Consider the following 15,724-nt stretch of genomic DNA (forward strand, 5'->3'; position numbering starts at 1 on the left):
CTACATAAGCCTGCATCTAGCCATGACAGAATACATGTACAAGATATTATAGTCATGCGTTTAAAATTCTCACACTCTCTGTTTTGAGCTTTCCATCTGGTAGCATCTAGTGATGTCTGTCATGCATGTTGATGACAATTTTTGTAGAGATTTAGCTTCTTGACAGCCGTCGCTGGTGTTTGCTAATGATGACTCAAATGTCAGTCTATTGACAGTTATTACCGGTATATATGACTCGCTAGTCCTGTGCTTGATATATTGACAACTGTTGCAGGTGTACGTGAATGGAGAGCCATATGTGACATACAATCATCGATGTGATGCTCAGGATGCTCATCATCTAACAGTCAATGGAGATGTGTCTGTACTGGAGGTTAGATTCCTTGGCTCTTTGGTAAGTGCTGATCATATCGTTTCTATCCGTAAACCATCAGTAGACTTTTCTCTCTTTGTTTGGATCTGGAAATTTGACTCATATTCACTGAAGTAGTGATGCAGTGTGATAACCTGCTGTAGGAAGACAACTCCTATCGCAAAGTGCCAGGTCTGAAGTCGGGAGACATTGTTACAGTCATAGGGTCCGTCAAGGATGATCCAGAAAGGTAAACATAAAGGTTAAACAGCGGTTAACAGTTTATGAGACGATAACTCTAAATGAATCAAATTGGAGAACTGTTTTAGTGTATGTATGTGATATTCAATAGTAATTGTAATAATCCGAAGTGAACCAGTAGAAGGTGTTATGGGTGTGGCTGTTCATGTTTTGAAGACTAAAAGTACATTTGTTTAAGATGCTATTAGATACTTGCCTATGTCACAATTCTGTCATAGACATGAATCTGCCAAGACTTTGCCTGAAGGATCTTCTTGGCCCAAAATGCCAAAAATTTTTCAAAGAAATTTAAGACATTTTGTGTAAATATTCAAATATCACCTTAACATATTTTGGACCGCCTATAGGCAACAAAAAGTGTCTAGCCATATGGACGTCTAGCATTAGCCAAGACTGTACATGTGCTTACGGGTGCCTACAAGCATCTACACCTTGTAGAAGGTAACAGATGACTAAACAGGTGTTTTGAGACTAGATATTTGGTTAAAGCTCTGTTTGTCCTTTTTCAGAATTTGCATCAACCTTCAAGGTAAGACTCCGGACGAGTCGTCGTCAAGTTCTGATAAGGAAGAGAAACACACAGACATTCCTTTGCACTTTAATCCAAGATGGGACCAAGGTAAAAGTGTCGTCTTGCATACATGTAGATGGTCCTATCACCTTCAGGAGGTGTGGCCTGATATACAGGGTTCAATCGCTATTAGGAGGTGTTGCCTGATATGCCTGATTCTATCACAATTAAAAGTTGTGACCTGATATACAGGGTTCTTATCACCATTAGGAGGTGCGGCCTGATATACAAGGTACAATCGCCATTAGGTGTGACTTAAAGATGTGGTTGCGTCAAATTTGAGTTGACATTTAAAGGAAAGCATTTTTTTGTCTATCAGTTGATATGTTGTTTGTTGTGTTAGGCAATGTCATTGTCAAGATATTTGAAGATTAAAATCGAAAAAGGTTGATCACACTAAGAACGCTCAGGCTAAAAAACATGCCCGGACTTGCCCAAAATGATGTAACCAGTGATACAACCTGTCTCTATCTCTCATATTCACATTGGCTATTGCGATAAAAGTCTAGTCCTACTATTGGCTCCTACTAGCGGCTCTATTGTCTTAAATTTTATTTTGCATTTGCTCATGTTGGCTAGAATAAAATTTTAAATCTAGCTACAGATACATTATTATGAATGTCTCAAATGCCTCAAATAAGGGAAATTAGAAACTTGTCATATTAGTGTTCTCTAAATGCTGTGTAAACATCTGAGTACCGACTTCGATTCTGCCGATCTACGGTAATTAGGTCGTTGAGTTAACTTATTTCATCATGGCCTTTGTATCAGCTAAGTTCTCAGTTACTACTCACACTGGAGACTAGCTACTAAACAAAATAAGCATGCCGCCATCTTTGAAAAAATTACGTTTGAATATATGGCGAAACCAACTGCAATTTTCGCTGCAGCATATAGTTTTTATTAAACCATCCATCCAAGTTGTGGCCATTCACCTAGTTTCATCTCATATAATAGGACAAATTAATCTACTGCTGCAAACTCAAACAACATATTATGTTTCGTGCAGCACACATTCGTGTCTCTCTTTCCCATGTATGGCAGTTTCCAGACTGACACAACTGCTCCCTGGCGAACCACATGAACATCCTGTAACAATAAAACAAATGTCATTTATATCTACGTCGTTCTATTGCATATCTACTGAAAGCTTTCAATTTGAGAGTTAGATAAATTGCGAGTGTAATTTACAAAATGAATAAATGTTTAACAAAAAAATAAAGACGCAAAGCCAACAATTTGAAGCTTTGTTTCTGAGAGTTGAAAATGAGCATTGATCAATCGATGTTCAACCCTTTCTACAAGTGAGAAACGAACATAAATTCTAATCATGAAGCTAATTTACTAGTTAAAAATGCCAAAGAAAATTTTAAGCAAATTTTATAGCCAGATGAAACGATAAAAATGTGTGAAACAATGATTCGTGATAGCAAAAAGTAATAGCCTGATATACAGGGTTCAATCGCTATTTGGAGGTGTGGCCCTGATGTATCCTCTGCACTTTAATCCAAGATGGGACCAAGGTAAAAGTGTCGTCTTGCATACATTTAGATGGTCCTATCACCTTCAGGAGGTGTGGCCTGATATACAGGGTTCTATCACCATCAGGAGGTGTGGCCTGATATACAGGGTCCAGTTACCATTAGGTGTGGCCTGACATACAGGGTTCTATCACCTTCTTTAGGAGGCGCAGCTTGCTGCATGTTCGTGTCCTAATAATGCAAAGCTCTCTGCAGGTGAAATTGTACTCAACACTCTGAAGAATGGAGATTGGGGAGATGAGGAGATTTATCCTCTCCCAGAGGCCTTTTACCCTGGCAGACAGTTCTATGTTCAGTTCAATGTGGGAGATGATGGTTATGAGGTGAGAGTAGAATCAAGTTTTAATATGTGAATTGGTGGGTTGATAGTGTCTTAAATGTATGTAAAAAGGCATAATTGGTTATATCCGCTGTTATAGCCTTGGAAACACAAATATCTACGTTAAATCATGTTACAGATATACGTCAACGGGGAGTACCTGGCCAACTATGAACACAGAATAAAATCTAAGAAAGTTCGATTCATCAACCTGGCAGGCACAGCATTCTTCAGCTCAGTCAAACATGTTCAAGGGGCCTACTATGTCAGCGATAACAGCTTCCTCTTTAGATAACTTATGGATTTGTCTGCTCCTGTAACAGACCTTTCGCTTTCCATTTTACCTGCTGTGTAACAATTATGTAGAATGAATATTGATAATACAGCTTGACTAGTTCTATTTTAAGGTATATGTATGGCTGTTATGTAATCGTTTTTAATGTAAGATAATGAAATACCACTCAGAGGTTTACTTGCAACAAAATTCACATTACAGTTATTTGGTATCAAAAGGTTCACAATGTCTTACTCTGCTGTGTTGTAGATGCAAAATGTGTCGAAATGCGATCACAAACTCTTAAAAGCTTGAAAACGAACAGTTAATTGCAGCCATTACGAAAACGCCGTAGTTTGAAATCTCTTTATTTGTCTGTCGTACTGCTACATTTTGGTTATTGTTTTGACATGTGATGTTATCACATGAAATTAAAGGCCAATAAAAGGCTCAATATAAAACTCTCGTAGCACTAGTTTATGACAAGTACTTGAGGTTCTAACTAAAAGCCCGTATCAAATATAAATGCTCACTACTTTACAGTATTTTTTCAGTCTGGTCTAATCATCTAGTCGTAATCTGATCATGTGACCTATACTTTCTGTCAAATAGCGCGCGAACAGTTTCTGCAGCAATTTTTAGTATCGCAGGGGACCAACAGGCCTCTCATGTTCATCAGAGAATGATATGCACTCCTTCGAGTTAAGGTAGAAAAATTAGATTTTTTACAGTAGGTTTTAAGATTTTTTCGATTATGATGATGGCGAAAAAGACGGGTAAGGACAACAAACATGGTTTTATTAAATGCGTGAAGTGTATTTGTGAAAATATTTCAACGAACGAGTTTGCATGAAAGTGTAAACAGAAGCCATCATGTTCAGTTACGCCCCATTTGAAATGGATTCCAACCTACAGCGTTTTTGTGATTGCTGCGATAACTGTTCATTTTGTAGCTTTCAAGAGCTTGTAATCACATTTCAGCATATTTGCCACTTTCAACGCAGCAGAGTAAGACATGGTCAATCTTTTGATACTAAATCACTAATTTGAATTTTGTTGCAAGTCAACCTTTAAAAGTTAGTTCCTGATTGCTAAAAATCCTTCAGGTAGTTTTTACACGATCCATTAAGCTGACTGAAGGTAATAGCTTGAGGCTTGTTTAGTATACAGTGAAAGGAATTCCTGTACTTGTGACCTTACTCTAATTTATTAACGCTGCCTTTTCTCTGACATAGAGAGAGCTAGGTCGATGTAAAGACCACCCAAGCATGTTCTCTTGTCTCTGGCAGAGCTCTAAATTCACCTCTGTAGGATTGTTAGCAATTGAAAGTCTCTTGCTGAAACTAAGGCAGCTATAGAGTACCTGCAACCATTGTCAGTCTGAATATAGCATGTTTCGCTCATTTAACAGGTAATGTGGACTACCATAACAATAAGGAATTGACAGAATATAGTACATAGATGTTGCTGCAACAGTAACATACATTTTAGTAACGCCGAAACAGCTAGAAACATAGCTACCTTGTGGACGCCAAAATATCAACACAGGCTCACCACGTAACTAGAAATTCCCCAGTATGAGAGATCAGGATGCTTTTGGAGTTATCCCACTTTCTTTCCATCATCCTAAATAACCATAAAAGGCCATCAAAATATTAATTGAATAAAACACCTCATCGTTTTTTACATCGTAATTTCAGTTTATCTTGTTAGTTTCATTTTGTCTCCCCAGTTTTAATTTGCTGTTTCAGTGTGCTATTTCAGTGCACTGTCCATGTTTCAGTTGTTTTGCCAGTTTCAATGTGTTGTTCTATGCGCTGGATCCGCTACAGTTTGCTGTGCCAGTTTTTACCAAGTGAAAAGAGACATGAATAACAAGAAAATAGGCTTGCAATTTGTGGCCTCATTTCTACCAAAATAATGATAATTCACAATGAGGTTATAGCTTCTGTGAGCAAATGATTACAAAGGCAATTTACAAAATTTTATGCTGAAGGAATAAAAAACTAGTACAAATATGGCAAAAAGTGTGTTGTCTTGTCTGGCAATTATGTTGATAAAAATTAGCTATCCAACTCGAGTACGTGTAATGATCTGGTGCAACTACCTTCAAAGTTGCTCCTGGTTCATTACCACCTGTTACTATTGATTCTGGTAAGTACCGCGCCAACTTGTGTCAAACTGGCAAAGACCTGTCTATGGGAAATTTTTTTTGTGAGATAGAATAGGGGCTATTACAACTTCTTGTCCGTAGCTGTTTCGGGACTCATGGTAGAGAATAATTTTCCCGGAGTAAATTCCTGCTTCGGCTCTGAAGTGCGCCAGCTGTCCAAGTGAGTAAATATGCCGGGTAGTAACTGTTTCTTGTGCACCTTGTCCTCGGATTGTCCCTCTTGTTTTTGGGTGCTAGGGTCGTTCGTAACCAACTGAGTTTTAGGAGCATCCTAGTCGAGCATCTTAGTTGTGCTGGCAAGCTCAACGTGTGATACCCTCCTCCTGGCCTCTATATTTTTAGTGTGTTTGGACGTAGCTATTTCAGCTAGCTCACTCTGCCCATGTCTGCTGTAGTTACTTGCTTTTAGGCACACATACCGCTTTAGTTCTGCTTTTTGTGCTAGGGCCCCTTTTTTGACCTGTTTTTGTGCTTCTGGCGTGTTCTCTTCTAGTAAAACAGTGTGATTATCTTAGTGTGACCAGTCAAGTTAGGACAGGCACTTTTCGGGTGACCTTTTCCTACAATAGTTTTTCTTTTGCTTTCAGAACAGGAAGTTTCTCTTTCACTTTTGAGAACCCATCGCTCAGGTCTTGCCCTAAATCGAACACAACTGGGTCCTCCCTAGTCTTTTTGTGTTATCCAGGTCCTGTTCTTTTTTAGGCACCCCTGTTGCTTTCAAAAGGGGTTCTCCAAGATGAGAGATCCTGGTAAGGCAATCTCAACATCTTAACCACATCTTCATGAGGGGTCTGGGTCTTTGGTGGTGGAGGATTGTACTGGATTAGAATTACTGTCTCAGACTAATAGTAGTTCCTTGTTTAACACTGTCATGATACTTCAAAGTACAATACGCTCTTCTACACAGAAAATAATCAGTAGGGATTTTATTTTGCCTGCAATTTGGGGTTGTCTCCTCTCCTTGTTTTATTTAGAATTTAGACTCGGTCTCCCGGTGCATATAGGGGGAGGTTTCTTTTGGTCCTTTTGTCAGATGGCCTTCTGCTCCTCTTGTCGGGCCGTGGGTGCTTCCTCCAGCCCTTTCAATAATAAAATATCAATTTTTTTTTCTCAAGTCAACTTTTGCTAGTGTGTAAGCATGTAAACCAATGTTAGACTACTACAGAGTCCATTGCGGTAGATGTGATGAATTTTTACTTATTATGTATATACATTCATTGTATTTCTCTTTTCATTTACCATTTGTATTTACCATAGGTCTTCTGTCAAAATGTTATCACTTCTCAATTCTTACAATATCAAACACGAGGTCGTAACTCCAAACCATTGTAAAACAAGCCTATCAAGGGAGGACAACTTGTATCTACTGACTAGATATGTCAATCATTTATGCTAACCTTTGTGATGTTTTATACATTGTTTGCTGTGCTTATTAACAGATAAATGACACAATTTTAGCAAATATCGTTCTATGACTGAAGGTAATTGAGTTTATTAAGGTGCATCATGCGTAAACAACGTGTTGAGCGAGTGCACTTTACCTGTTGCACAATATGGTTTGGAATTATATTCATAACAAACCAATTCCAGTTTGGGAATTCATTCTTTTTGTAACAAACAGCTTGAAGCAAATGCTTCAAAATTACAAAGCCAAAATGGCAGATTGTTTTTTCTCCCTTCTATGACTGAAGGTAATATAATTTATGTTTTAATATATTTGCTATAGGAATGCTTGTTCCTCATCTGGTATTATACAAATTGACAACCATGACATGTAGCTGAAGTGGGTGAACCAGGCAGGTGCACTAGTCATGACTGGCATCAGAGCTCTGATAAACTAGATTACATGCTAACTACAACTACAACGCCCCCTGATATCTTATCATTTAATAAACAAAACTCTCGACATTTAGACTCCTTATGTATACAATCCACGTCAATAACTGTCTTATCAGAGCATTGCAACATCCATAATGCCGGCTGTTGCCAAGAGATCCTGAGAATAATATATTTTATCTCTACCATTTGCGTCAACAATTCTACTTTATCTTGGCAACAGGAAAGAGCAGCTGTTAACCCAAGTAATGGATAGCTGACAGCAGTCAGGTCTATGTATTTCACAAAATGGTCAATTTTAATCTGAAGGAATTTCTCATGAGAAAACCTTCAAGTTTTATTTAGATTGAAAAAGAACCAGACTCTATATAACTGGGTATGAGAATATCTTGTGACTTATAACTAATGGTGCACTCGTTGACATAGCCTCAATAGCCTCGGTTTCGTTTGACAAATTATTTTCAGAATGAAAGGAGCCACCTTGAAGGATGCTTCTTCTACCGAAGACATTTCCTCAAGAGAGACAGTCGAGTTACACTAAAATGTTTTGCTATTCTCTTTCAAACATGTAAAATAAATGGGTCATTGCTGTTTATTTATTTTTTTCTTTTTTACGCAATTTTTGATGTAACTGATCGGTTTCATTTTTTGCCGTTTCCTTATCACTTTCTGCAATGTTTGTTATTGTATCTTAACCTTTAAGGTTTTCAACGTTTTAAGAGCAAAACATTCGTACTGTTTGTTGGCTTTTTGTTTTCTTTTTTCATCATGATAATAAATATTTTATTAAAATTAAACACGGTCTATATCTGCTGGTTTTTATCTATAGTATGCAGTGTACATTCTATGGTGTGAAACGTTAAAAATACTTTACCGAAGTGGTTTTCTTGACTCGGAACGGATTAAAATTTACATGCATTTATTTTAAAGGGAAAAGTTGTTTCGGATCTCAAACAACTCAGTTTTTGAACAACCTTCTGAAACGGATTATGTTCAAAACCGAGGTTTCTCTGTACCAGTAATCCTACCAAATGTAATCATGGCCAAAAGTATTAATATCCTCATCATTTTGTGACATTAATTAGGTTTGTTGCTGTTTTAGTGCCGCTGTGTGCTACCCAGACCAGACAAAATACAGTTTTTTATCTTTTAAAATCAAAAGGTGTTATGTCATCCGTGTCATCAGCCTTCCCCCTCACTTGGGCTCCGGCGGCGCTGTGCTTGTTGTGTTCTTCAATGGCTCTCACCATGGCTGACCTCTCCAACTTTCCTTAACATTCAGGTGGCCAAGCGTTTCTAGCTGGCCGGGGAGTAACTTTTTTTCTCAAACAGGTGTACCTATCTACATATCTACATATTATCATGCCTACAATATCTTCAATGCATGAGCAGAGCGCAGTTCATGCGATTTGAACCAGATGGGAACCAATCAAAAACCAAGATTTTACTGTCATAGGTGAAACTGTTTGGGAAAAAAATTTCGCGGCCGGGAGTTGTACTTACTCACTCAAGGTGTTTTTTGCTAGCGACCAGGAAGCTTGAATGGTGCCGGACTCACGGGCTCAGCTGGCTCTCCTAGAATTTTTTCTTGTTACAGTCATTTCTCAAGTTCCTGGCTCCTTCGGATCTCTTGCAGTTGGCCTTCCAGTTATTTACTAAATGCAAGGGAAGTGTAAGCCTTTGATCTTTGCTTTTCCATCTCAAGCTCTGCTTTTTCCTCTAGGCTCCGAGCCTGCATCCCTTGCAAGTTGGGGCATTTTCTTGGCTCTATGGTGGCTTGTGTCTGTCAAAGCTTCTCCGGACAAACATGGAATGGTTTTTGCCTGCTTTCATTCTGCACCAAAGACTGGCCCCGCCGTTATACTACGCAAGTATGGTTTGACCAAATAATTTTTTACTGGGAAAGGCCCTACAAACTTTGCTTTAAATTTGGGATGGTCCCCTCATTTTTTTCTTTTATTCAGAAGCCAGATTCAGTCTTCCGGTGCAAATAGGGGAGGCTCTTTTTGGTGCCCTTGTCAGATGGCCATCTGCTCATTTCACTGAATTGTGTGTGCTTCCTTTGGCCTTCTCAACATCTTCACCAGATCTTCATGAGTGGGCCGGGTCTCTGGTGATGGAGAATTGTAATGGATTGGATTAATCGCCTCAGGCTAATAATAGTTCTTTGTTTAACACAGTAGTAATACTTCAGAGTACAGTAAGCGCTTCTACGACTTAAATAATATGTTCCAGGAAAGTTTACAATGTGGGGATTTATAAGGATGTGAAATACAGGTAAATTGGCTAATCTACTACAATAGCCTTTCAAACTCACCTTTTGGCCAAAGAAAAAGGAAAAACTATACTTAACTCTTCTAATTGGTAAGCTGCACCATAACTGCTCTATTATTAGTTTGCATAGACAACTTTTTTTTTTAACCGCTAAATCTTACTGGTTTTATGAACCAAGGCTGCCGTAATTTTATAAAAAGTTCATGGGAAATGCACATCGTCGATATTCATTCGCAATGAATTGTCTATTTTCTCGTAACAACAAAGTCTATTCTGCAAAGTAAAACTAATAACAAATATTTTATGTGTCCAATAAACCGAAACAACAAAATATTTATAATATTATAAGATGTACTGTCTGTTTGTCGTCTATCTGTATGCAAGGGTCAAGGTTGGGATAACAGATAACTTTTGACGATATTTCAACTTGTGACATTCAGATTGTTTGACCGACACTGTAACACCTGCACCATTCTATCGATATTCAGTATTTATAAACAATTCTGCAGGTACTTATTACCATTTTTGTCGATAAATCTGACGATCTATCACGATGAACTAGAATGTCTTGGAAGTTGTAAATATAATAGATGTAACGCTTCACACATGTCATCCTTTTTCTAGCAAATGCGAAAATATATGTTAACATTTAAGTTGAAATTGAAAACACATCCGCTTGACTCTTTGAATTATAAAATTTTTTTATGTAGTACAACACAAAAACTTCACATAAATTCTTTAAGTTGTCTGGAACTCCTCTTATAGGAGCATCTACCGTACCTTTTTTATCAGAGCCCTTACTTGGCTCCTCTAGCTTTATTTCATTTTTATTATTTTTCCTTGTTGGTCTATTTTCATGATTAACCCTTTTGTTATTAGTATTTTCATATCAGATTTATTTTGCCACGTAAGTTGTCTTCCCTTAGCAACAGTGTTACCCTCTGAAGATCCTGCCATGAAGTGCTACCATAGTTAAATAAACTTCCCTCGGAGTCTTTGTTGATAAACATTGTATTTGGTAATAGGTTACTGTGTTGTATATGTATAGGTTATGTACATTGTGATGCCCTACTTCACCTGGTCTCTCTCTGTTCTCTATTGGCTTTTAATAGTATGTGTAAACTTTTAACCAGTTCCCTGAATTTTAAATAATATATCAATTTTTTTTTATCAAGTCAACTTTTGCTAGTGTGAAAGCATGTAAAGAAATGTTAGACTACAGCAGAGTACATTGTGGTAGATGTGATGTATTTTTACTTATTCTTTGAGTACATTCATTATATTTCACTTATCATTTACCATTTGTATTTACCACAGGTATTCTGTCACAATGTTACTACTTCACAATTTTCTATCTAAACACGAGGTCGTAACTCCCAAACCAATGTAGAACAAGTCTGTAGCAAGAAGACAACTTGTATGTATTTGCTAGATATCTCAATCATCTATGCTAACCTTTGATCTGTGTTATACATTGTTTAAACACCTTTATTGACAGAATATATGACACTGTGCTAGCGAATATCATTATATTTATTACGGAAGGTAATTTAGTCTATTAAGGTGCATCAGGCGTAAACATCCTGCTGAGCGAATGCGTTTTACCTGATGCACAATATGTTGGAACAATATTCATAACAAACCAGTTCCAGTTTGTGAATTCAATTTTTCTGTACCAATCAGCTTGAATTGCTTAGCTAAGAGCTCAAATGTTAGTTGGATTATTTTCCCTTTTTAGGAAGCTTGTTATAGGAATGTTTATTCCTCATCTGGTGTTATACAAAGTGACAACCATAACAGGTGACTGAAGTGTGTGAACCAGACAGGTGGACTAGTCATGACTGGCATCAGAGCTCTGATAAACTAGATCACATGCTAACTACAACGCCCCCTGATGTCTTATCACTTAATAAATAAAACTGTCGACATTTAGACTCCTTATGTATACAATCCACGTCAATGACTGTCTTATCCGAGCATTGCAACACCCATAATGCCGGCTGTTGCCAAGAGATCCAGCGAATTATATATTTTATCTCTACCATTTGTGTCAATAATTCCACCAGATCATGGCGACAGAAAGGAGCACCTGTAAACTCAAATAATGGAGGCGAGACAGCCGTCAGCTCTTTGTATATTATACAAACAGTAAATTTTAATCTGGTGGACTCTTGCATGAAATAACCCACAAGTTTTCATGTTCATCAACGTGACTATATTGCTGCTTCAAATAGCAAAGTTATGAATTTTAAAAGAAGAGATTTAGTTATATATTGCGGTAGTTAAAGAAAGTCTAACTGTGCATTGCATATGGATGAAGAGACAAGGTTGAATGAATAAGTATATTTAATCAAGAATAATAAAATACAAGCAGGATGTATTACAATATAAAGAACAACATCATGTGATCACTTTGACAATGCGCGTCTAGTGGGGCCTGCGCCGTGTCCTTATTTACTATAAGCCTGCCCTCTGGTTTGAGGGCTGGCTGGTCAGTTCTCTTGTCATTGCTCATTGGCTAGTTGGGCTAAAACGTAGGTCACTCGGCATCTTTAGTGTCTGTCTGGGTAGATTGTCAGTCTCGGCTGCCACACTATTAACTATCCGGGTGATGACATTGATCGCCTGTTAAATTTGTATCACCTGGAGTTTGTAGGTACGCAGCGAATTGTTCCATCCTCCGCTGAGTAGCAGCCAAATCTGAATAAACAGACATTCGTCATCATAATTGATATATAAACAAGGGTTACTTTTACTGATGAGCAGGGATATATCAATGACAAACCTTTATCAATCTGCTAAAACATTCTAAAAGTCAAACTGCCACCATTTTGATTTAACACCATGAACTTATGCAGGAAATTCTCACATACTATATAACTCAAGCAGCATCAACCTATCCACATAAAGTTACCAGGAGTGAGTCAGGATTGATCAACCACAGCCTTATAGAATCAAACCATCAGGGCAATACCACAGCTAGTAAAATATATACTAGTAGGTAATTTATAGGTTACTAGCATTGAATGATACTAGATACTCAAGATATGAGGTGGAGAGTAAATAGTCTTATAGGGCTTATACAAAATAAAAGTACCTGCTCTCCGCTGTCTAGCCTCTTTCCGTAATAATGACGACATTCTCTCGCTGTCCTCCTGTAGCGTTGTTACTTGCTGTCTAGCCTCAACCAATGCTATAAAAGTGAGCGTGAAAAACCATTTGTTACATGTGCCACACTGTTACTGCTTATATTTGTGCTTGGATGTAAATAGATCTGCCAACGCTGACATGCATAGCCAATTACAAAAGAAACTGACTTCTCTTCCTCAGTAATGTACTAACAATAGACTAGTGAAATAATAACATAGAAAGTTACCTTCTGCCTGCTGCTGAGTTTGTCTCTGTAGAACTGATACTTTCTGGTCGCTTTCTATTTGCAGGGTTGTAATTCGTTGTCTAGCGTCATCCAAAGCTGCAGCAGAGTGGAAAAAACTTGCCGAAAGATATTCAACACTTTCATTGCTCACATTTGACAATGACGGAAGATACTGAATACATTGGTGAGTAGATGTACCTCAGCACATTTACATGTTAACAAGGCTTTCATATGCATTGTTAATTACAGAAGGAACTGAATGACTGGGCATAAAGGCAGGAATGTAAATGATAGCGCAGAGACTGAGGTGTGTAGAAGCAGGGACTATGTAGAAGCACAGAGGCAGTGAGTGGGTCACATAGGCAAGTGCCTAGAGGCAAAGGCAAGTGCCTAGAGACAGAAACAAGCTGGCCTGGCAGGTGTGGATAGCCGAGCTCAGTCTAAAGGCGTGGTCACACGAGCACCGAACCGACGTAGGATTGGTTCGGAGGCTGGTTCGGTTTGTGGCACATGTCACGCGACCACCGAAGTAACTTCGCTTTCTAGATACCATACGTATAGAGACAGGACACGGTTTCATTAATAGTTGTTATGTATTTGAGTTTAATATTTCTATTGTAAACAAAAAAACTTTGAGGAACAATTATAAATTATAATTACACAGCAGATTTATCAGAAGATCGTTCGGCTGCTCAAAATAAATCACTCGATACAAATATTTTGCTAACCCTTCTCATCAACATAATTATATTTTTTTATTAACATATGAATCTTTTCCTATGCTGAGTACATAACAAACAAAAACAGTCTTTATCATAGTACTGTGGTTTTACATAAATAAATCAGTCAACGATAGTTCATCAGGATGAAAATGACACATTACTTATATTCTACACAAAAGAAAATCACAACCATTCCCTTACATTTATGCAAAACTTAAGTGCAACATCTTACATTTATGCAACCCAATCACAAGTCCGGGTGAACCTTGTCGTAAATTGCTTCATGTTGTTTATTTAACGAAATAAAAGTATCGTCCCATTTCTTTTTTAACTTTACTCACACGCACGTAAGAAGAAATGTGAAGCGTGCTCGCTAGAATTCTAGAATTTTAACCAGCCAATAAGAGCAAGGGTTCGGCACGAAATTTCGAGCAGTACCGAAATAGTTCGTTTCGGCCAGAAATGTCCTCAGCCGAACTTTTTAGAGCTGAAAACGATGTCGTTTTGCGTCATTTAGTTCGGTTCGGTGCCCGTGTGACCACGGCTTTAAGCCGTTCTATAAATATACTCTATGTACATTGTATATAGTAGCGTAGAGGCTGGCAATCTTGCACACAAGTAGGCTGGCAGATTATGTGGAGTGCGATAGAGTTGTGTACTCAGCAGTGAAATTGCGCAATCGGCCTTTACTTAGAATCAAAAACGCATGAGCTTCATGGACTCTCGCAAGCTTGCGACAGGTTGGCTGGCTGACTTCCAAGCAGGTGGGGCAAACAGGATGTTAGGTGCTTTTCGTAGGAGCCGAGGCCCGAGTACTACTAATAATAGTTGGACTGCTCAGCGAGCTAAACGCTGCAAATTTGATCGAGCTTCTTGCAAGGCAAAACTTTTGCGAACATGCACACCTATGCATTCCGGCAGGCTGGTCGCTTGACGAAGTTTCAATACACTCGCTCTAATTTGAAAGTAAGCTTATTTTCCTGGCTGATTAGCCAGGAAAATAAGCCAGAAGCCATTCGCGATTGCTCAAGAAAAATGAAACTTTTTAAAGAGTTATAAAACTTTGTAGTTATTGCCAGCCAAGCCAAACATACCACAATATCTGATATGTGGTATGAGTAAAAAAACACATGATTTTACATCTTCAGTTGTTAATGGAAGAGAGGTTGAATGAACCTGGTAAAAATAAATTTTGATGTTATTTTGTAAGAATTCCTCTAACCAGCACCAGCAAATAAGAAATTCAGCTAAAATTCAACATCGCGCTAACTGTTCCTAATGCACCTGCCATAGAAGAGGAACTACGGATTGTCTGACAGTAAAAAAGTGTAATGTTTCATATCTAGACACCAACTCTAAGGAATGGCTCACTAGTCTATCACCGTTGACTTCTCTTCCTCAGTACTATACTAACAATGGACTAGTGAGACATTTACATAGGAAGTTACCTCCTGCCTGCTGCTCAGTTTCTCTCTGTAGAGTGGAAAGTTTCAGGTCACTTTCTATCTGTAGAGCGGTAAGTTTCTGGTCACTTTTTTCTTGCAGTGTTTTTATCTGTTGTCTAGCGTCATCCAATGCTTCAATATAATAAAAAAGAACCTGTGAATATTACATAGAGCCATAGAGACACATGAAGGGTGTAGAGACAGAGGGATGTATAAGCAGAGGGTTGTAGAGGCAAATGGGTGTAGAGGAAGGCAGGCACAGAGGCAGTAGCCTACTAGCAGAGGCAGGCCGGCCTGGTAGATATGCTCAGCGAAATTCAGACTCGAGCTGCAAGCATACAGAATTGTCTTGATCAGCCCGGCTATATGGCCGGCAGATATTTATGCAGGCTGGCTGACAAGGGCGGGGCCGGTTGACAGACAAACTCCATATTAGTGCAATCAAGTCAAACACTCAGCACAAAAAACACGCAATCGTGATCGATTTGGAAGTAAAGCGCGTGATCATTGTGAACTTGGCAGCATATCTGTGATCATTTGTCGGCTCAGTGAAAGTGAGCAGGCTTTCTTGCAGATAGGA

At 38.4% G+C, this 15,724-nt stretch overlaps 1 protein-coding gene and 1 long non-coding RNA gene across 2 annotated transcripts in view; one reads left to right on the top strand and one right to left on the bottom strand.

Moving 5' to 3' along the window:
- The window catches only part of LOC137404148 (centrobin-like), a 577,594-nt gene that overhangs the window by 181,124 nt on the left and 380,746 nt on the right, over nt 1-15,724 (bottom strand). The window lies entirely within an intron of this gene.
- Nucleotides 2,677-3,504, top strand: LOC137404630 (uncharacterized). Its single transcript, XR_010979720.1, has 3 exons — nt 2,677-2,707; nt 2,921-3,048; nt 3,184-3,504. It is a non-coding gene; the product is annotated as an uncharacterized lncRNA (long non-coding RNA).

The sequence above is a fragment of the Watersipora subatra genome, chromosome 9, assembly GCF_963576615.1.
Source record: "Watersipora subatra chromosome 9, tzWatSuba1.1, whole genome shotgun sequence".
NCBI classification, from domain to species: Eukaryota; Metazoa; Bryozoa; class Gymnolaemata; order Cheilostomatida; family Watersiporidae; genus Watersipora; species Watersipora subatra.